At 39.2% G+C, this 24285-nt stretch overlaps 1 long non-coding RNA gene across 2 annotated transcripts in view; it reads right to left on the bottom strand.

Annotated features, from left to right (window-relative positions):
• The window catches only part of LOC138414021 (uncharacterized), a 297137-nt gene that overhangs the window by 241560 nt on the left and 31292 nt on the right, over positions 1-24285 (bottom strand). For both annotated transcript variants that reach the window (XR_011246388.1, XR_011246387.1), the window contains exon 2: positions 593-734. This is a non-coding gene — a long non-coding RNA (uncharacterized lncRNA). The remainder of the gene's footprint in view (positions 1-592; positions 735-24285) is intronic.

Genomic DNA, 24285 nt, shown 5'->3' with positions numbered 1-24285 from the left:
TGGGGTGGGAAGGGCAGGTGGGCACACAGAATGGTAGGTGAGCCAGAGCCATCTTGAGAGAACTCCTGCTTCACGACAAAGGGAACACCAGGAGCGCACTGCCAGTGGGCAGAAGTCAAGGGGATGTCAGTATCCTAAGAGGGCAGCACTTGTTCCTCATGGGGTGTCCAAAGAGTCCTTACAAATGCCTCATGGTAGGAAGAGCCAGCAGGTTACCCTTGTCATGAAACAAAGCACCAGCAATCAAATTGACCAGCATCAGAGAAGTAACACTTGGCCCTTTCTCTGTAAGTTCAGCGCGTGCGTGCACGTGTGCACACACACACACACACATCCACATACACTCGTACACGCTCTGTGCTCAACTCTAGAAGAGCCATAAGCAGCAGAGTGAATGGAAGGACCAGGTGGAGCAAGCACAACCAAAGAATGAACTATGTTGCCCTTTCCCAGTGGTAGACTAGGGATTCAGCGGTCAGGCCTGCAGGGAAGAGGTTGCTTAGACAGAAACCCTGACTTAGATGAGTGATTAACATTTCGATTTGGGTTGCACACAAATTCATAATATCTGATAATGAGACTGTTCAAATACCTGAAAGTGTCTGAGATTTGGCGAAGAAATCCTCTCAACTGGGGAAGGTGATCCAAAGAGTCTAGTTGAAGGCAGTGCTTGGAAAATAATGAAGCTGGTTCCTGATTGTACCTTCTCAAGTCCAGTCTCTCCAACAAACCATCTACATAAAACAAAAAACGTTAAGTTCAATGAGAAGAGGAAAAATAAAGTACAATAAGATATCTGAGTTGTTGTAATTAGCTCAAACCCTTCTCTGCTTAGAAAAATAACTTACAACCAGTGTTCTAGGAATACTAGGAATAAAAGAATCATACTTGTACTATTACTTATGTAAAATATATTCAAATTTTCCCTTCCTTCAGCAAAAATTATTCATGAAAAAGATAAATTTCTCATCAACTCTCAGGAAAACTGTGCATCCTGCAACTGTGGATAATTCGATAATTTTTGTGAATATACAATGACAGTATATCACATCTGAACATGTTGCCCTATGCAAAGAACTTCAAAGAATAAATGCCTCTCACTCATCACCACCCTAGGTGGTTGGTAGAGAAAATATCCTCCCATTTTACCAGCAAAGAATGTCATACCAAAACAGGGGTCTGCAAATTATGACCCACCAGGTAAATTCATCCCACCACCTGTTTTGGTATGGCCCACGAGCTAAGAATGGTTTTTACGCTTTTAATTCATTGAAAAACAATCAAAGAAGAATAATATATATTTCACAACACATGAAAATAATATGAAATTCAAATTTCACTATTCATAAATAAAGTTTTATTGAAACATAGCCAATGCTCATTCATTTACATATTGCTTATAGCTGCTTCCATGCTACAATAACAGAAATGAATGGTTGTGGCAGAGATTGTATGGCTGGCAAAGCTTAAAATATTTACTATTTTCCCATTAAGATAAAAGTGTGCTGATCCCTGCTCTAAAAGGTTAAATGGCATCTAATTCCACATGCTTAGTTAGCTGAAAAAAAGTCATAAGACCACTGATTCAGAACATAATCATTTCATCATATTTCCTATATAATAACAATAAATATTGGTAGTCTTTATATGTTTTTATTTTCCCCTTCTATTGGGCCACAACATTTTTGGGGGGAAATAAAATCTCATAAAACTCATAAAACTTGGAATGCCCTTCCCCTATTCTTGGCCTGCCTTACTTAACTCTTACAAATCCTCCAGGTCTCAGATTAAATATTGCCTCCTGAGATACCCATCAGCCCCTGACAGGACGCTGCACTTCCAGCTCATAGCATTCATCAGTGGAGTGCTGTGAACTGGGCAGGACCTTAGCAATCATATAATCCAGGAGTCAGCAAACTTTCTGTAAAGGGACAAATACAGTTGTCCCTTGGTATCCATGGGGGATTGATTCCAGGAAGCTCTGCAATACCAAAATCTGCTTATGCTCAAGTCCCTTACATAAAATGGTGTAGTATTTGTAAATAACCTACACACATCCTCCCAAATACTTTAAATCATCTCTAGATTACTTATAATACCTAATACAATGTAAATGCTATGTAAATAGTTGCCAGTATGCAGCAAATTCAAGTTTTGCTTTTTGGAACTTTCTGGAATTTTTTTAAAAAATATTTTCAATCTGTGGTTGGTTGAATTCATGAATGCAGAACCCATGGATATGAAGAGCTGACTACAGTAAACATTTTAGGCTTTTCAGACCATATAGTCTCTACAGCAACTACTCAGTTCTGCCACTGTAGCAAAAAAGCAGCTATTACAGACAATACCTAAATGAATGGGTATGGCTGTATTCCAATAAAACTTTACTTACAAAAAAAAGGAGCTGGCTAGATTTGGCCAGTGAACTGTAGTTTGCCAACACCTGATATAGTCCATACCCTCATCTTAGTGCCATTGGATTTCCCTCCACCCTGGAACTTATTACAGAACCTGACTAACAGCAGACATCTGATAAATTTTGATGAATAAATGAATAACGGCAAGCAAGAAGGAAAGAAGGGAACAATGCAAGGATCACAAGCAAATGTACTCACAGTCCTTGTCTTAAAAGTATTCAAAATATAATTAAGGAGACAAGCTATATACATGTGAAAATGCCTTGTATTACAAAGCAGGATGGTGAGTGACTTAGATATCAAGGACCATCTAAACTCAGAAGAAGACTTCATAGGTAAGGTCAGATTTGAGCTGATTCTTGACATTTATTGCTTGTTTGGATGTTTATTGTTGTTTTGGGGAGGGGAGGTTAGCATTAATCAAATTTGTACAAAGAAAATCACATGTGCAAAAACTCACTATTATAAAAACAAAACATAAATCGTTTTATAGAGCAAGAAATCCTTGAGAGATGCATATAAGCATTACCTAGTCATTTTTATTTTATTTTATTTTATTTTATTTTTACTTTTGACTGCACCGCACCGCTTGTGGGATCTTAGTTCCCCAACCAGGGAGTGAACCTGGACCCTCGGCAGTGAAAGTGAGGAGTCTTAACCACTGGACCGCCGGGTCCTACCTAGTCATTTTAATTCTAAGATTTGAGTATGTTAGGTTTTCTTAAGACATGGGATATTTTTGTTTGAAACAACAGAATCCCAAAGTAGTACTTCCCTTAGGCCAGTGGTTTTCAATTTTTAGGTGCCCAAGAATCATCTAGAGAGATTTTAGGTATGCAGATTCCTGAGCCCTGCCTTAGACCTTCTGAACCAAAACCTCTAGGGTAGAACCAAAGGAATTTGAATCTTAAAACTTTCGCCCTCATGTAATTCCTCTGCAATTAGTCTGCGGAGGCTTTTGATGTCATAGAAATTGAACTTTATAACTAATGGTAAAGATGTTATGACTCATGGGAAAGACTGTTCAATATAGAGTAAATAAATGTCAGTACGTCAAACACTATTGTTTTCTTGGTAATTTTTTCCAAGTGTATATTTTTTCCAGTATCTTCCAGATGCTGATCACCTTACAAGATTTCAAGTTTTTAACTCAGAGAAAGATTGTATTGTTTTATTTTGAAGCCATTTCTATAATCTTGAAAAATCAAACAGTTCCTTAAATATGCAGAATACCATGAATTCAGAGAGTCTCTTTATATTTGGTACCCCAAGTTGCTGACAAGGTCAACTAATGATCATTACCAATGAATTACCAATGGTTGCCAGATACCAACAGGGAGCACAGTATTTAAGAACTTAAAATTTTCATTCTCCGTACTGTCTAGCAAAATGTTCCCTATTGAAAGACATTTTCAACCATCATGTTGGCAAGCCTTGATCACTGAACTGAACTATATTATTAATACGTATGCCTGGCCAGAAGCTCATGAGCAAAAAACTCTTCCGCCTTCCTTCCTAAAAAGAACCAATTCTTCATGCTTTAATGTGAAAAGACTTGGAGCCATAATGATAAAAGCTAACTGAGCATTTACTATGGACCAGACACCATAATAAGCACTTTAAATATCAGTATCCATTTGTTGTCATGACGGCCTGTGATGGAGGTTCCATTATCATCCTCATCTTACACATGAGAAAACAGGGTTAACATTCCCAGGTCACATTATATAACAGAGATGAGATCTGGACTTGAGATCATCTGACTCCAAATCCTGTGCTACATGTTTTCACCAAAGTTATGAGATCCTGGTGAACTGGAATGAGCACCGGGCTGAGATCCAAGAGATAAATGTTCTTGTCTCAGCTGTGACATGAAGTAACTGGGTAGATCTAACCGTGATATTTCCCCTCTTTGGGTTTCCAATTCCTCCTCTACAAAGAGTTGTAATTGGACTCCTAGATGAATAATAAAATTGCTTCCAAGACTAATATACCATGATTTAAGAGCAGCCACTTTGCACAAAAAGAGGACTAGAAAGACAATGGGAGCCATCTGGATGTGAAAATGATGAATGGCAAAAGCTGTTGGAGGGGATAGTCTCAGATTAGCATTCCCTGCCACTGGGTCCACACACCACATTGCCAGTCTCCTGCAAATTGCCCGCAGCTGTGCTGATCTAGAGGCCATTTAGAGTGCAGAACCCTTAACAAATTGTTCAAGGTATTTAGTCTTGGGTTTCCCAGGAGCCCATCTAGCCCCATAAAATTAAATGTCTTGTGATTTGCCAACTTTGCTGTTAGAAGAGCAACAAAGTTTTTTATTGTTGTTGTTTGAACTCAATTATCACTTCGTTCTGGACAGAAAGGATGCTTTTGCAAATTCTTTCTTCAGTAGCTGACTGTGGAGGATTTTCACATCAGTCAAAAAAAAATGAAAACCATCCAAAGAAACAACCATTGTCGATGATGGGAGAAAAGCTATGGTATTCTCGTAATCTACGTGTCTGCTTCCAATTTATAGGGTCATGCTTCCATTACTCCTACCCCCAATCCATAATGCTCTTCCCAATGCTTTTACAGATTATAGGTAATTATATTCTCATATTACTACTTATTCTTATTTCGAGATCCTACAGAAGCCTTATTCTTACTCATTCTAGCTTCCTATAGCTATTTTTTTCTCTGTCCAATGTTAACTGAATATCTCCCTAAGTATGTCTCCCACAGGGTCGTGTTGGACATAACAACGGAGGGTTCCGTCATGGCAGAGCAAACAGTTATAAATCTAACATTACACATCACTGTTCTTGAATTTCTCCCAGCCATCTTCACCACTGGAAATTTTGCAATGGCCATATTTTGCACTGGAGTCCTGGCCCTTTCATCATGTTGCTTGACCCTCTCCCCATCTCCCTGGTTCCTTAATCCCTTAAGATACCCTCTCAAAAATCATATTCCCATGATGTTTTTATGCATAAAAAGTAGTTTTTGATACTGCCCTCTCCTTCCAGACGATGCCCAGAGCCTATTTCTTCATACTAGCAAAGAACTCTGCCACTAGCGTGATTTATCAAAAAAATAACTTGGAGCTCCATCTGCTGTTTCCCAATCTTACTACAAATCTACTACTACTCAAATATAAGTGAGGGTCTATATGACCCAGTCTCACAACATTCAAAGAAGAAAAAAAGTAATTCTGATTCTGATTCTTCAAGTTATTTTTTAAAATAAACCTACTGCACCACATCTTAAAATTCTTCTCACATTTCTCTCCACCCCCAACTTTCATGGTAACTGCCCCAAATTGTTCTCCTCATTCTTCATTCTTCATTTTCTGGAAAAAAAAATGTTGTAATTACCCAACATTCCTATCATCACAGACACTTCTGTTTTCTTGTTCCTCTCCTGAATTCTCTTTTGTACTAGCATTTTGGGTGGGCATTTTTGCACTTCGCAATACCTCTTAGCTCTTTCTGAAACAACTCCCTCCCCATCCCTGGTTCACTGACTGGTCTGATCAGCACAATAGATAAAAGGAGAGGAGGTAGCCGTGGGCAGGCACGAAATCTTCAGGTTCAGGTAAGGGGAAAGGAAAAAATGTGATACTCATGCATCATGAATTTTTGCCCCTTTTATAAATAAATTAAAATTTATTAACAAATGAAAACAAGACAACAAATGCAGCTGAATCGTGCGGTGACAATGGTCATGCCTGGAGTTCTTAGGACTTAAAAGAGATAACATGCCAGAAACAAATTAAAGTTCTTTTTGACACAGTAAAAGACTTGACTAAAAAGAGGTTTAACCTGAGAACTGTACCTGAAAAATGACAGCTGTGAATGGATTTGAATTCAACAACAGCTATTAAAGGGAACCAAAAACAACTATATGCTACAAATACAAAAGAATCTTTTGAATGGTGTATTTGTAGCTTTAGGCAATACTCAGGCAACAGAATAAAACAGGACCCAGTGTAATGAAATCCAGTCCAACTGAGTGTTGACAACAGAATGCAAATCGAGAGAGCTGCGGAATCAGTTAAGCTTCATTGATTGCAAACAACAGAAAAGATCCTAACTTAATCAAAGTATAATGTCATTATAAAAAAATGAAGGAATGGGGGCTTCCCTGGTGGCACAGTGGTTGAGAGTCTGCCTGCCGATGCAGGGGACACGGGTTCGTGCCCCGGTCTGGGAAGATCCCACGTGCCGCGGAGCGGCTGGGCCCGTGAGCCGTGGCCGCTGAGCCTGCGTGTCCGGAGTCTGTGCTCCGCAACGGGAGAAGCCACAACAGTGAGAGGCCCTCGTACCGCAAAAAAAAAAAAAAAAAAAATGAAGGAATGCACAGAATGGAGTAAAGAGTGTAATTCTGGCCATCTCACTTTCCTGCTGGAAATGCTTAAGTGGATTTCTTAAGTGTATGCTTAAGTGTAATTAAGTGTAATTAAGTGTAATGCTTAAGTGTAATTAAGATCAAGACCAAAGCATTAATAGTGCCTATACACTGTGCATGGCCTAGCCCTTCCTGCCTCTCCAGCAGTTTATTTCATCTCTCTCCCTTAATCTCTAAATTCTACTCACCCTGACCACCTCATGGTTTCGCTTTTACCATATTGTCCCATAGCCACAGGGCCTCTGCGCATATTCTTCCCTCTTAATAGATGCTTTTCCTCTTTCCACCCCTCCATCAACTAATTTTCATGTACTCATCTTGCAGGCAAAAGCTCAAACTGCACTTCTCAGGTAAGAGAGTTTGGGGTTGGATACATAAATGAAAATCCAAATAAAACAACAAAACAAGATTGTTAACTCCAGCAGAAAAGACTTTGTAAGAAAAGAAGAACAATTACTGTATACTTCATGACTAAGGCATGAATAATATTTACAGACAACAATCATATTGCCAAACAAACACTGAACTCTCTAACCAGAATTATGATATAACTGTTTTGGGTGGGAGAGGGGTCAGGAGAGTGATTACATTTGTAAGGGGGGAGAACGATGGGGGGAGGGGGGAGAGGGAGCTGTATCTTTATCTTTCATAGCACAAAAGTTGCCATAAAAGTGCCTAAAACTGGAAAGTCAAGATAGAAAACAAAAGTGTTATTTACAATTGTGAAGAAGTAACTGGAAGAGTTTGAAGTATTTGTCTCTGGAGGATTGGGGCGAAGGTGAATCAGGAAATAGAGTTAAAAGATATAATGGCTGTCTTTAAAATAATTCTAATTTTTTATTCTTAAAACCAGGTGTATGTATAACTTTAATTTTTAAATGACAGTATTTTTAAAAAGTAGTAAATGTGCTAATGGGAAACTAAAATATGCAAGATACAATGAAGACTGGAGTGAAGCTAATGCATGCTGTAAAAACTTGTGCATCTCCTGGAAATGGGCCAACAATTTGATTTTCTCTAATAATGTATTGAAAGAACTTTTAGCCAAAAGTCATGTTCTCAGAAAAATATGTCTCTATGATTGCAGTTAGCACCTTGTGTCTAAAAAAAAAGTCCTCCTTTAAAATTACTCATTGGTGTGTTTTGTGTTTGGTAATTGCAATCGTTGTTTTTGTTGTGGTCATCCATTTACAGTGCTTGGTGTCAGCTGATTTATCTGTTGTAAAAATAAAATACAGTGTGTGTGTGTGTGTGGAAAAAAAAATTACTCATTGGTAAGCTACTGGTAGAGCTTTTAGAAGTGGTAGGTCTCTGGGAAAGGTTTATCTAGAATTCTCTAAAATGCATCATGACCACAAGAGACATTTTCTTCAAGATAAAAAATAATGGTTGATGGTCCATGTATGTTGTAAGGCAATTATTTCTGATATGAATAATAATAAGAAGGTCATGTTTTGTACCAGAGAATGCATAAGCTTGAGAATTAAGGAACTAGCTTTGGATGTCCTGTCCAATATAGTGGTCATCAGCCACACGGGGTACTGAATACCTGCAATGTTGCTAGTGTGAATTGAGACGTTCTGTATATGTGAATATACGAGTGGCTACTAGGACTTAACATCATGTCTGTGGTTTGCACTGTATTTCTGTTGGACAATGCTGCTCCAGGCTTAGTGCTTTCATTTCATAGTGCTAGTGGTGTTACTGCAAGTCACTTAAATTCATTGGGCTTCAGTTTTCTTACGTATAACATGGGGGGTTAGACAGAAGTCCTGTAAAGTCCCTTCTCAGAAATTTTATAAAGCTAGCATCCTAAAATATGATGGAGACTAATGGATTCTGGACTTGAAAAGTCAGCAGGTGGTTCCTTCCGATGGTCCACCCCCACCATGCTGTACTGTCCTCCCTGCCCCCATCAACCTAATCCAGACATCTTTACCAAATGCTGCTTTCACCAGTCACCAATGCATGTCCTATGCAGAATGCTTTACAATTACTTCATCACATCTTAATTCCTACATGATGAAATCAGCGGTATTACCCTGTTTCACATATGAAGAAAAAAATCTTGCAAAGGTTAGGTGACTTTGACAGGCGTCAGAGCCAGAATCTGGAGGAGTCACAATACACATCCCTCTGAACCCAACACCTGATCTCTTCGTCAGTGTGCTCCACTCCCCTTTACAGAAACCAAACGGGGGTTTTTTTGGAACCTAAATGATAAACCCAACTTTTTGAGTCAGTACGCCTCTCCTGCATTATTTTCCATCCCTGGATCCTCAGCCCTTGAAAAAGATAGTTAATGAACAACATGTGACATAATATTCTGAACTTCCATGTCACTTGGTTTAAAATGAAGATCACACTTTAAGGTATGCCTGTAAAACGATGTGAAGTGGTTGGGTTTTTAAGAATAAATATCACCAAAAAAATTCATATGACTATTGTCCCCTTCAGATGAATTACTTTGAATACTTATTCCAACATCACTGTCAACTCAAAAACAATTAACCTCCTTTATAATCCTCAGAACTAATATATTCCTTTAAATGTCTGTGGCACAAATGTTGTCTCTTTCTTAAGGTATTGTTTATGTTGTGCCAGAGAACAAGATATCAAAAGGCCAACCTGACTCAAGAGCCAATCTTGAATAGACTCCTAGTAGCCTAAGATGGGACAATTTGAGTATCAAAAAGGAATAATAATAGTATCTGATTAAAATAGAGCAAATATTTGAAAAAACATACTGGAAAATAAACCTCATTTTCATAACAGGAATTGGCTATATCACCAACCCATTACTTTAAAAACTGACAAATAAAGGGAATAAATTGAGTACTTAGGCCAGCTTTCCTGTATGAGCTATATTTCAGCAAAGCCAATAGTTGCTGAGGAAAGTCTTTTACATAACATTTCTAGCCAATAAGTGCAGCAAGTATAGTAAAATTAGAAAGTCAACATTCTGCAACCTCTAATAAAATAATGGATCAGGGCAATAATCATCATAGGTGCTAAGACCACTAGGTGAAATTTGATAAGGAACTTTATAAGGAAGAAATCAGGCTGACACCATCTGAAAATGGAACATCCAAAGTTATGCCTCCTCATGTGATGCAACGAAAAGTACAAAGCACTTGCTTCAAAAAAAAAAAAGAGGGCTTCCCTGGTGGCGCAGTGGTTGGGGGTCTGCCTGCCGATGCGGGAAGCGCGGGTTCGTTCCCCAGTCCGGGAGGATCCCGCGTGCCGCAGAGCAGCTGGGCCCGTGAGCCATAACCGCTGAGCCTGCGCATCCGGAGCCTGTGCTCCGCAACGGGAGAGGCTACAACAGTGAGAGGCCCGCCTACCGCAAAAAAAATAAAATAAAATAAGGAGGCTAGCAAAAAAGTTAAACACCAGAAGAAACCAATCAGCCACATTCAGAATCCAGCACATTCTTCAGGATAATTAACTTGGTTTACTCAATAAACAGTAGCATTTTTTAACAAGAAAAGGAGAGACCATTATAAATTAAAAGAGTTAAAAATATAAAAACCAAATGTGATGTGCACACTTTGTTTGGACCCTGATTCAAATAAACTAACTCTAAAAACCACTTTTGAAATAATCAAGGAAACTTGGACTGGGTATTAGATAATGTTAAGAAATTGTTAATTTTGTTAGGTATGGCATTGATTTGTGTTTTAAAAAAAAATGCCCTTATATGTCAGACATATGTGTATAATGTGCATAATAAACTAGTAACTCTAGTTAGATGACAGGATAGTTGGGATTTTCTTTAAAGGCTGAAATATACCAGCAAAAACACTATCACCATCACCAGTAGTAGTAGTAGTAGCAATAGTAGTAGTAGTAGTAGGGATGGGAAATAATATAAGACTGGGCTTCCCTGGTGGTGCAGTGGTCAAGAATCCACCTGCCAGTGCAGGGGACACAGGTTTGAGCCCTGGTCCGGGAAGATCCCACATGCTGTAGAGCAACTAAGCCCATGCACCACAACTACTGAGCCTGCGCTCTAGAGCCCACGAGCCACAACCACTGAGCCCACGTGCCACAACTACTGGAGCCCGTGTGCCCAGAGCCCGTGCTCCACAACAAGAGTAGCCATCGAAATGAGAAGCCTGTGCACTGCAACGAAGAGCAGCCCCCACTTGCAGCAACTAGAGAAAGCCCACACGCAGCAACGAAGACCCAACGCAGGCAAAAATAAAAAATAAACAAAATAAATCTAAAAAAAATAATAATATAAGACTAACAAAATGTTTTATAATATGGAAAATGAATAATAGGTACACTAGGGTTCATTATATTTTTCTCTGTACTTCTGTATATGTTTGAAATTTTCCATAATAAAAATAATTTAAGCCTCAAATAATTTGGAAGCAAGTCTCATGAGTGAGGTGTTGATTCAAATGTATTATTCCATTTTGGTTGAAAACTATGTTTGTCTCTACCACAATGAGTGGTTTTCTTGTGTGTTTCTGAAGGCAATTTCATAAGAGGATAACTGGGTTTTAATTATCATTCTGGGTGAACTTGAGCAACTTAGCCTCCACATAGCTTGCTTTCCTTATCAGTCAACTAAGAATGACTTGATCACCAAGGTCTTTTCCAGCACTATTCTAGAGCTGTTTCACTCTCTAATAGGATAATTGGATAAGGGAACGGCCTTTAATGTAATAATAATCATTTGATTGTATAAGTATTCAGTTTTTAAAGTAATTTTTAAAACAGCTTCATTACCTGTAATGACTGTATTTAATATTCGACCACAGTGATTATACAAGGTCAGAAATGTCCAAAGGCAACCAATTCTATGAACAATATCTTATGAGGAAACTGCTTTAATTTGTACTTTTCCAGTAAGAGTGAACCCATAACCCCTAGAAATTCTTACCTGCTAATAGTAATCCAATCATGATTGTCTACATGGCTCAAATCACCAGACAAGAGCTTAATTTACTACAATGAATCGACTGGTTGCCCCATCACATAGCAAAGATTCTTCAAAATAGTAATCTGATTCTGCATAGAATAAAAGAAACATTTGGAGGTCTCATACTCTTCAAACGGTTTGTACTGATGACTCGTAGATGACCTTGTGGATCAAATATTACCAACTGAACCAGCCATTACACCCACACCTTCCAGAGACACAGAAGTGAAATGAGGCCAGCAGGATCATCCAGTGTGGGGTTTGTTTTTTTGTTTTTGATTCTTTTTTTTTTTTTCATTCTCAGTCCATTACTTTCTACAAAACTCCATTCTATACTCTTACTTCCTAGGAACATTTCCAGTTCAGGATCAAACAGATCACTCATTAAGAGTAATGTTTCCATACCTTTCTTTTGATAATTTTAACTTAATTCAATTGCTAAGTTGCCACTGCATAATTTGATTCTTAAACTATTTTTATAAGGCAGAGAAGAGAGATTTTTCATATCCAATATTGTCCCTCTTAAGTTGACTTTAAAACTCCAAGTTACAGCTTTTCAACAAGAGAGAAAACATAACTTACAATCAGTAAAATAATTCAATATTTATATCGGAACATGGTAGGTATAATTAACTAATTAGGTTTAAACCTGAAATATTTGAGTGATGGCTACTTAACTTAAAAAATAAAATTGTTTATTACTCAATATGAGTACTTGTTTTCTTAATTGCAAATAAAGAACCAACCTGTCAATAATTTTACTGTTAAAAGATGTCAGACTTGGAAGAAATCAGAATTTAATGCTTCAGTTTTGAAGATTTTAGAAATACCTTTGACTTCTTGCCCTGCCTTAGGAAGAAAGTAATCACACTCTTAGTTAGACTTAGAATTTTGAGAGAGTTTATACAATCACCTTAGCCTGTTTCATTCTTCTAAGCCCTTTCAGGGTAAATTTCTCTATTGCTTCAGGAAAGGAGAGGTCTGATGAATTTGAAACAAAGTATTGCCTTTGAATTCTTTCATGAATTCATAGTAGGCTACCAGATAATTCTGGGTTGAAATGTTTGAATTTCCCTTGAAATAAACTTCCAAGTACAAATTATCACTATTTGCAAAAGCCCTGTGGGGCATCATTTGAAATTATTTTGTACTTTCATTGCTAATCCAGAAAATATATATTTCAGCCTCCGCACTGCATACCTTCGAGCAGTACCATGGCATCCCAGTCCATATGAATGATGCCCCTTGGCTGTACTGCATGGTTGTGTACAGTTGCCTCTGGCAACTGCATGCTCAATTTCACAAAAATCCTCTACCAAGAGTAAAGTCTCAATAAATATTTGCTAATTAATTGGCAGTTTCTGTAGCAGCAGATTCAGGTGAATATTGGTGGGATATTAGAAGACTCCGATTCCAAAATTTCTTAATGATCAAGTAGTGCCTGTGAAAGTTTTTTTTATATTAAACTCTCTTACTTGGGCTATATCTGTTGCAGGAAAGGAGGACCCCCTTCCAGGGCCCGAGAGTGGGCTCCTAACACTCGGAAACGAATTGTCCGAAGAGACATACGTGCTGACAAAGCAAGAGACTTTACTGGGAAGGGACACCTGGGAGGAGAGCAGCAGGGCCCAGGAGAACTGCTCTAGCAAGTGGCTTGCAGTCTCAGGTTTTATGGTGATGGGGTTAGTTTCCAGCTTGTCTCTGGCCAATCACTCTGACTCAGGGTCCTTCCTGGTGGCGCACACATCGCTCAGCCAAGATGGATTCCAGCAAGAAGGATTCTGGGAGGTTGGCAGGACATATGGACTGGCATCTCCTCCATCCTTTTGACCTTTCCTAAATTATTCCAGTTTGTGGTAGCTTGTTAGTTCTGCATTCCCTACCAGGACCTCCTGTTGTAAGATAACTATGCAAGAGGTTACTATCGGGCCTGGCTAGGGTGGGTGGTTTCCATCGGTGGTTCCCCTAATATATCCACACAGTGCAAAGTGAGTAAATATTTGGCAATCTTTGCATTCATTTGTTAGGGAGAAATAGAAAACTAGATTTGTAATTCAAACCAGCAGTGTGATAGTAGGCATTAACCAAGCAAATATAATGAATACCAAAATTCTGTTTTGCTCTTGGAGAAAGATCTAATCGTTACATCAATGTCCAACACAATATAATGTTTTCTATCCATAAGTGCCTTGTGCTTAACAAAATGCTGTCACAGACATCTTATCTTTTCCTTCCCTTTTCAACAACTGTATGAAGTGGTATTATTATCCATATTATTATTATACATTGGATGAAACTGAGACTTGGAGAATTTAAATAGCTTAACCATGGCCACCGCAAGTGGTAGCACCAAAACTGAAATCCATGCCTTCTAACTCCAAAGTTTGAGCACCTTCCACCACCAAGGTCAAGGTCAAGTTCTATTTCAGTCATTCTTTAATTCTTCCAATTAGCTCTCTTATCGCTTGAATGTAAAACCATGATGAAAAGAGAATCAGGTTATTTGAAATAATTATGATGAAGAAAACTGCCAAAAACAAAGATAGGTAAGTCATTTGATTTGCAGACTTTTGATTGTAGAGTTTATAAAATAAGTGGCATGGAACATGGAGCCCACAAGTTGCCCTTTCTCATTAAGAATCTTTTCCCTTTCAGAAACTGGCAACAGTGGGGGGCAGGGAGAGGTGGAATAGAACAGTAGAGCTGGAAGCATCCCTTGAAGCCCAGACTTACTCCAAAAATCTGGCTTCCAATCCAGTTACGTGTCCTTGAATGTCTCTGAGCCTCAGTTTCTTCATCTATAAAATATACAGACTAATATACCCGTCCTCACAGTAGGTATCGTAAGATTAAATGAGGTAGCATAGGTAGGACATTAGTACAAGACAATTGTTCAATATAATCGCATCAACCTGGATATTTCCCAAATGGTTAGGGATGTTATTTTAGGTATGTTTTTACTACCTCTACACATACCACACCATGCAACATACTGAGGTAGATGCAATTGTATGCAACAATTATTATTTCAGGTAGCTTACACATAACTCACCAGATACTATGCAGCACAGTATCTCAAGACACAACCTGCTCAGTCTGATATGGCTGTTATTCATCCCCTCCTGTTTCCCTATTCTAAAACCTCCAGCTTCTCTGGCCCCTCCTAACCTCATCCATCCTTCTGCCCCCATCTCTGAATCCCCCTCCAACCTTCCCTCCAGGGTCCCAGCTCCCACGCTTCACTTTCCCTCGGCTCTGCCTTCCCTAAGGTGGGGCTGTAGGGGACAGGTTAGACACCAGGGAGCCTGAAGGAAGCATAGGGTGGTGGCCTGAGGTTCCAGCAGGGTGGGGTTGGGGAAAGAGGCTGAGGGAGGAAGCCCAGTGTGCTTCAATGTGGAGCAGACAGCTCTGCGGCCCCAAGAGTCCGCTTTCCTAAGCCCCTAATGGCAACCTTTTCATTTAGAACCCTCGTTAGTCTTAGATCTTCCTATTCTCTCCATCACTGGGCCCAAACTTCTTTTCCTAAAGAACTTCCAGGAAGCCCAGCTCTGTCTGCCCTCACCTGTTCTGGCAAAATCTTTCCAGCCTCCAACCCACTTCCCTCTGCCCTGGCCTTTCTAGGCTGTAGCTTATTCTCTCCTGGCCATTGTCTCTATCTTTCACACCTGCCTTTCATTCCTCATCTACAATATTTACCTCAGTTAAAAGGGAAAAAAAGAGCCTTATTTTAATGTTAGCTCAATAAGAGTATAGATGTGAGGAGGCATCAACAACAATTAAAAAAAAGAAACCATGAAGAAGGATATACAGATAACGAAGCTTGAGGAACACTGAACATTACCTTTGGAAATGAGAAAACTGAAATGCAGTGATGTTACGTGAATTGCTCAAAATCACACAGCTGATCAGTGCCAGAGCCTGAGCTATCCTTAGCCTTTTTGGGGTATGTCTCCCAAGGCAGAGTTGTATTCAGATTAGCTGTGGTTATTCAACACAAAGACATAGTATGCCTATTATGAAGAGGCCCAATTTTCCCATGTAGTTTAATGGGAAATTAAATTAGTTGGGATGTAGTTTAATGTCCCTTTGTTTAAAGATTCCCTGGCCTCTTCTATTCCCCTGTTTTCAATTACAATCTCAAATTGCAGAATAAATGTCTGTTAAGATTTGGGGAAAGAGATGTGACTAGCAAAATATTATCACACAGGCCTATTAGTGTCTTTTGAGGGAAGAAACACAGAAACACACACACACACATACACACACACACACACGTGCACACACACGACTCAAGAGTAGGATCTTGGTGACCGAGTCAAGAAAAATAAAAACTGCACCTTTTTCTTTTAATAAGGAAGAACTGAAATGAGAAGGATGTCATACTGAGGATCTTGGAAAATATTTAGTGACAACATCTGAAGTTTTTATAAGGACCTCCAAATGCTACAATCACTCCACTATTAGAACTTAGTCAACTCTTTTTCTAGGAAAGAAAGTAAAGGTAATAAAGACCTATTACCTAATTCTGGACTATGGCTGAGCCACTGTTTAAACAAACTTCAGTTGCTGGCCTGCTTTCTCAAGGGTTAATTGCCTTGAACAATGAATGTGATGAGTCTTCCAGGCTTAGTCCAGCAGAATAGAACCACCCAGCATCGTTTTGTGGAAGAATGAAGTATAAGTCAATGTCTTCGGGGTTTGCAGGCTCTCTTCTATTTTGGAATTCGAATTTGCCCAACAGCCTGCAAAGATGAGCAACTAGGAGGGAAGGAGAATTGCTACAGTGCCATGAAGACAAGAGATAAGGAACTCAGAGACCTGGATTCTTTTCACGGCCAAAACAAAACTCCAAAGTCCCTGGGAAAAGAACACTTCCCAACACATTCACAGTAAGATGCAAAGGACTAACTTCACAGACTTTCCTTCCTTCTTTTTCAACAAAACTGCTCTTGGGAAAAAGCTGGGCCACTGCCTCCTCTCTCACTTATTAACTAATCCTAGACAAGTCAGGTAAGCTTTATGAGCCTCAGCCCTCTCCTCACCTGTAAAATCAGATATAATATCACCTACTATTAGTGTGAGAATTAAATAACACACCTAAAGTATTTAGCAATGTGCCTGGCATACAGCCCAATCAATGACAGTTATTATTTTTATTATGACGTATGGCAAGGACAATGTTGCTGCAAAATAGCTTAAAGATTACTCAAGCAAGCCACCTGACATGTGATGAGGGAGAAAGATAAGGTAAAAATTAAAAAAAAAAAAAAAACAGACAACATTTCCCTTTCTTTAAGATTTTGCTAAAGAATGATTCCAGGTTTACAAACAGTTGGCAGCCAAGCACCAAGGATGTTTTCTTAATTTTTCTTTCAAAATCCAACCAGTCCTCATAAGAATAGACCCTATGTTGGTCTAAGTAAACTAGGGTTGTCAGATTTAGCAAATTAAAATGCTGGATCCCTATTTAAATTGGAATATCAGATAAATAATGAAATTTTTTAGTATGAGTATTCCATGAGATATTTGAAATATCTTTACTCAAAAAGTATTTGTTGTATAGCTGAAATTCAAATTTAACCGGGCATCTTGTATTTTATCTGGGAACCCTAATAAACACCTGGCCTCCAGAAATCAGGAGAATCCAAATGGTGTACCTAGAGCAACCTTCAAACACAAGTGTAAGCCTGGGGGCTGATAGGATATTTAAAGGAAATGGAAAAGTGATATTTACCTTCACTGGCTTCAATGCATTTCTATTCCTGAATACCAAAACACTCAACCTTGTCCATTTTAGTTTTCCTATCTTGAAAGATAGAGGAATAAGAACCATAAGGCCCTTGTAAAGACAAAATAGAAACTGAATGTGAAAGTACTTTGTAAACTAGGTTTGGGGGACTTCCAGGTAAAAATGCTAGACTGAACACATCCTCCCTCCAGCAACCCTTCTCAAATAAGAGGCAAGGGATTTTTTTCAAGCATGAACCCAAAAGAAAAAGGAAAACAGGACCTGAAAGGACATAGAGGAGACAACAGCAGTGGCAACCCCTCCAAGGTGCCAAACTGGTGAGTGAAGCTGTCTTGGATCTTCTAGACCAGACCAGCTAAATACTATCAAGTTGACCTTAGTCAACAATAGATGGAGAACAATCCCCCCAGCTAAGTCCTATTCAAATCCTTGACCAAGAAAATGACGAGTTATGATAAAAGAGCCATTAATTTGGGATGATTCATTACACAGCACTGGAATCCGTTAGAGAAGGCAGGATGGGATTGGTGTCGTTAAGACATAGGGTGATATGGGACACAGGTAAGATCCACTTCTAAGCAAGCAAACTGGAGAAGAGTTCACCAGGAAGGTAGCATTTCAGCGGGTCTTAAAGGATAAGTAGAAAACAAGAAGCATTTCATATAGTGTATAGCATAAGTTTAAAGACCTTCCTCTCTTTCAGAGGGCCTTGAGGGCCCTAGATACTAGTTTTAAGGTCCCCTCAAATTATGGGAAATGCAAACATGGAGTGAGAAGTAAAATCCCTGGTGATAATGGAAGAGTAACTCCATTAAAAATATTAGCTTCAATTCTAAAAAATAAGGTTATGAAAAACATATTATTCCCAAAACCTTTCAAATACTGCTACCTGCAGAAAGTTTTCTTTAGCACTGAAAAGAGAGACCTGAATTGCGTTACGTGGGCCTCTCACTGTTGTGGCCTCTCCCGTTGCAGAGCACAGGCTCCGGACGCGCAGGCTCAACGGCCATGGCTCACGGGCCCAGCCGCTCCGCAGCATGTGGGATCTTCCCGGACCAGGGCATGAACCTGCGTCCCCTGCATCGGCAGGCAGACTCTCAACCACTGCACCACCAGGGAAGCCCAAGACCTGAATTTTTTTGTAATTTGTTTATTTTGTTTATTTTTATTTTTGGCTGTGTTGGGTCTTCATTGCTAAACAGGCTTTCTCTAGTTGCGGCGAGTGCGGGCTACTCTTCATTGTGGTACGCGGGCTTCTCATTACGGTGGCTTCTTTTGTTGCAGAGCACAGGCTCTAGGTGTGCAGGCTTCAGTAGTTGTGGTGCGTGGGCTTCAGTAGTTGTGGCATGCAAGCTCAGTAGTTGTGGCTCGTGGGCTCTAGAGCGCAGGCTCAGTAGTTGTGGTGCACAGGCTTAGTTGCTCCGTGGCATGTGGGATCTTCCCAGAGCAGAGTTTGAACCCATGTCCCCTGCATTGGCAGGCGGATTCTTAACCACTGCGCCACCAGGGAAGCCCCGAGACCTGAACTTTTAACACAAGTTTTATTGCTTTTTCTTTTTATGGACTGTCTTAGAAAAAGACTATTTCTGTTGCAACTGACAGAATGCCAATTGAAACCAACTTAAGCAACGGGACAACTTTATCAACTCAAGAAACTTAAAAGTTCACACATGAAACTGACCTTCTCTAAGAATTCAAATGATAATGTCATTCTCTCTTTCTCTCTGTGTGTCTATGTGTTGTCTAATTCTTTCCTATCATATGGAGGCTTCGGTCATAAGATGTTGAGCAGGCTATGACTTCAGATAAGACTAAGTCATCCCAGCTTGGTAAGCTCACAAAAAATGAAAACTTTTTTTCCCAACCTTGCCTTAGTATTTAAAATCACAGGGAAGGTCTCTGATTGGCTGACTTGTTCACATGTCTTTGTCCAATCATTGTCCAATCATTGTCACCAGTTGATAGGGTAATATGACTGGCCAGCGACAAAAGTTCCTACAGAAGAAGGGGTAATAGTGCCATAAATCAGAAGAAGCAGGGTAGAAGTGTTGCTGGGCTGATCAAAAAAAAAAAAAAAAAAAAAATATATATATATATATATATATATATATATATGGCTAGTACATGGATGTAAGGACCGACTTTGTTTGCAGAATTACAATTTAAACAACGAACCCTCATACTTTTAAGGGCAGCATAACTCTTCATTCCTAATTCACTCTTTCCTCATCCCACCTCAGTCTAATCTGATTGACTCTAGACTTAAGAAATTATAATTAATTCCTTGAGGAATTAAACAACTTGCACATCGCAAAGAAGTCAATGAATAGACCTAGAAACATAATTCACCTTTTCTGAATTCCTAAGATGTGCAGGAAAGAAACACACAAGCAGGGATACATACCTCTTGAGAATGCAAAATAAGAATATAGACAATAAAAATAATGTGAGGAGTGGATAAATTTTACACTCCTGCACAGCAGATTTTATTTCCAAACATCTCATTCCCTCTCAAAAACTGCAGTGCAGATTTTGCAAACATGATGGGTTACATAAGTAGGATTATGTACTCTTCATGCAAACTCTGAAGCCAGCTGTCCATCCAGTTCTATTTCCCAAATAGCAAAAAGGATTACTACACAGCTCCAACACAATGCTGAACGGATATTGATAAATTCTGACTCTCTCATTTCAAGTTAGGAAGAGGAAATATATATATTTGAAAAGCTTATCCAACCAGACTCGCTTAATGAAGGCAATGGCATGTTGATTATATAATTATGGTTTTATAATTATATATTCAGTGTGTATATAAGGGATCCACACAATATATTAGAGTATTTTGGGTTTAATTGTGTCCTCCAAAAATTCATATGTTGAAGTCATAACCCACCCCATACTTCAGAATGTGACCGTATTCAGAGACAGGGTCTTTACAGAGATAATCAATTTAAAATGAGGTAATTAGCATATGACTGGTATTTTTATAAAAACGGGAAATTTGAAGACAAACACTCACAGGGAAAATGCTATGTGAGGATAAAGGCAGCAAGCATGGTGATGCTTCTACAAGCCAAGGAACATCAAAGATTGCCAGAAAACTACCAGACACGGGAAGACGCATAGAACAGATTCTCCTTCACAGCTGCAGAAGCAAACAACCTTGCTGTGAGATCTGTGAGACAATACATTTCTATTGCTGAAGCCACAGTTTGGGGTACTTTGTTACAGCAGCTGTAGGAAACTAATATTGGGTTGGCCAAAAAGTTCCTCCGGTTTTTAAGTAAAAATAAAAGACACATTTTTCATTTTGACCAAGAACTTTATTGAACAACGTATTCACCGTTTTGTTCCACTACCTTCTGCCATTTCTCAGGCAACTTCATAATTCCATCTTGCCAAAACTTTTTATCTTTCTGAGCAAAGAACTGTTCCAGGTGCCTTTTACAGTCTTCCAGAGAATTGAATTTTTTTTCCATTAAGAGAATTTTGTAAGGACCTAAATAAATGGAAATCTGAAGGTGCAATGTGTGGTGAATACAGCAGATGAATCAGAACTCCCCAGTCAAGCTGTAACAGTTTTTGCCTGGTCATCAAAGAAACATGCGGTCTTGAGTTATCCTGATGGAAGATTATGCATTATCTGTTGACTAATTCCAGATGCTTTTCATCGAGTGCTGCTTTCCGTTGGTCTAACTGGGAGCAGTAATTCCACTTGTTGGAATTAATCGTTTGTTTTTCCAGAAGGACCTCATAATAGTACTCCCTTCCAATCCCACCATATACACACCATCACCTTCTTTGGATGAAGACAGGCCTTTGATGTGGTTGGTGGTGGTTCATTTTGCTTGCCCCACGATCTCTTCCATTCCGCATTATTGTACAGTATCCATTTTTCATCACCCCTCACAATTTGTTTTAAAAACGGAACGTTTTGGGGACTTCCCTCAGGGTGCAGTGGATAAGACTCCACGCTCCCAATGCAGGGGGCCCAGGTTCAATCCCTGGTCGGGGAACTAGATCCCACATGCATGCCACAACTAAGAGTTCGAATGCCACAACCAAGGAACCAATGTGCTGCAATACAGAGCCTGAGAGCCGAAACTAAGGAGCCAGCGAGCTGCAACTAAGCAGACATGGAGCTGCAACTAAGGAGCCCACCTGCCACAACTAAGACCAGGTGCAACCAAATAAATAAACATTTTTTAAAAAAGAAATAAATAAAAACGGAATGTTTTCATTATGGTTAAGTAGAGAATTGCATGTGGAAATACAGTCAAGAAGGTTTTTTCACTTATGTGGAACCCAAACATCAAAGCAATTAACATAACCAAACTGGTGCAAATGATTTTCAACACTTGATTTGGATATTTTGAGTTTGTCGGCTACCTCCCACATGGTATAACATTGACTGTTCTCAACGAATGTCTCAATTTGATCGCTATCGACTTCAACTAGTCTACCCGACCACTGAGCAGTCTCCAGCATGAAATTTCACAAATGACTTTTGACACATTCGATTAGTCACAGTACCTTCTTCATACACTGCACAAATCTTTTTTTGTGTTTCAGTTGCGTTTCTTACTTTCTTGAAATAATAAAGCACAATATGCAGAAAATGTTGCTTTTTTTCTTCCATCTTCAATATTAAAATGGCTACACAAAAATTCACCAATTTTGATGTTTTTTTTTAATGCATGCTGATATGACAGCTGTCACAATGCAATCTAACAAAATTGTTTCGAATGAAGTTAAAGGCAACTAAGTGCTCACTACTGGAACCACCTTATGGAAAAAACCAAACCAACATTTTGGGCAACCGATCCATAAAGCAAGAAACATCATCACAAGGGTGGAAATGAAAGAAGGAATACATTACCTCTGAGAACTTTAAACTTTCATTTTTGCATTCACTCTAATGAAGAAAGGGTTTAGTCTATTCTCCTCAGACCAAACTACCTTCATAACCCAGGCCAAATTTCTACTGTTTTATTCAGTAAAATCAGATTAATTGAAGCAAAATTAGGTTTCTTCCTACGGACTAAATAATCCAGATAACGGTCTCAGCCCTCAACTTCGGTTGGTCATTATGTAGTAAACCTGATTTCAGGTAAAGGAGTTTAGATTAACCTTGACCAAAAAGACTTAACACCTTAATCAGTCTCTATTCATTGGCCCACAGAGAAGAGACCATTAAAAGGCAGAGCTTTCCCTTTCTAACCTGCTAAGCAATTCAGTCCTAGTTTCAGTGTCTAATCTAGCTCTCCCTTTTAGTTCCATGTGGGTTTATGTTCCTTCCTGTGCAAGTGGTGGGAGAGGGGCTGGAGGGAGGGATGAAGATAATATTGAAAACGCAAAACTAGCAATCCCAACCATCTGTGTCTATGTGTCAGGTGAAGGTCAAGACCCAGAACTGCCTGGGAAGATATCTAGGCTTCTCAACTTTTCCATTTCAGAAGCATTAGCCTCACACCCAGCCAAGAAAATGAATCAGAACTTTACTGAAGAGACTATAAATTTGATACCCCTGATCCCATGACTCCAACAAGTTTCTTTTATAGGCCTGTGTACAGTTTTGGCAGAACTATATGGCCCTTAGCATCCTATTCATTGTTCAATCTGAGCATGAAATTCAATTGTTTCTCCAAAAGGTAGCGAGAAAGCAGGATGCAGTGAAGGTAGTTATTAACTGGCCCTAAAGTAGCCTGGAAAGTGTGGGACTTGTCATTTTAACCTCAGCTGAAAAGCACAGAAAGTAAAATGGGGTTAGGGTTAACTGCATTGTTCAAGAAACAAGGATTCTAGGAGAAGCATGTTGTCCTGTTCTTGCCTCCGTTGTCTTTTAGTTAGAAAACGTGGCTATTTACTCAATATCAGAAGCCCACTTAGGAATGCAAAGAGCATGGTAGGTGTGCCAACCTATACATTCAAAATGGCAAATGCCAAGTTGTTTTATGTAGGCAGATGGTATGCATTTGGAAAAGGCTTTGAGGTTCAGATGCTTTGAGCAGAAGTAAAACTGCAAAGACTCAAGAAATCTCTACGATTTCTGCCCCTTTTACCCTCCCAAACCTGCCCAATCCCCCAAGATGACACTCCTTTCACTTTATTCTTGGTTGTTGCCTCTCTGCATGCCCCACCCCCTTATAACTTCTTTCACACTGCCTTTTGGTTTTGAAACTTGCTTCACTTAAATTGCCCTATTAATACCACACTCCAACCTCTACCTGGACTTCACCCCTATAACCAAAAATCATCTCTGTCTCATTCCTACATCCCAGCACCAGCTCACCAGCCTGATGATTCAAAGCCTTGGTTTGCTGTTGTTATTTTTAACTTCCTCTATATCAAGAAAGATATGTGATTTTATCCCAAATGCCACTTCCTATTAATAGATAGAGCCCATTTCAGGTACTGTGTTAAGAAGGATTCTGAAGTCTTATCCTAATTTAGTTGAAAGGATGACTCAGCAATTAGCAATATCTGCCATAGTCACTAAGAGAGAAATGGAAAAATGCCTGCTATATGTTTGCCAACTGTCCTGTGTATCACTAAATCCTGTGCTTTGGTTTACTTATTTCTTCAAATACACACACACACACACACACACACACACACAGTCATTTTAAAAGAACTATTTTAGTTACATATTCTTGCATCTAGTAGTACAAGCCATGTGATCAAGGCAATTTTAACCACATGGTAGCAACCTGGTGGTGCAAGCCCATTTAAAAATTGGATTGCAAATTTAACTCATAAAAAGATAATAGTGGAATTTCCCAGCAGCCCATTGG

This window comes from Delphinus delphis, chromosome 3 (assembly GCF_949987515.2).
Source record: "Delphinus delphis chromosome 3, mDelDel1.2, whole genome shotgun sequence".
Lineage (NCBI taxonomy): Eukaryota > Metazoa > Chordata > Mammalia > Artiodactyla > Delphinidae > Delphinus > Delphinus delphis.
Note: the sequence above shows the minus strand (reverse complement) of the source record. Positions and strands in the feature narration are given on the sequence as shown.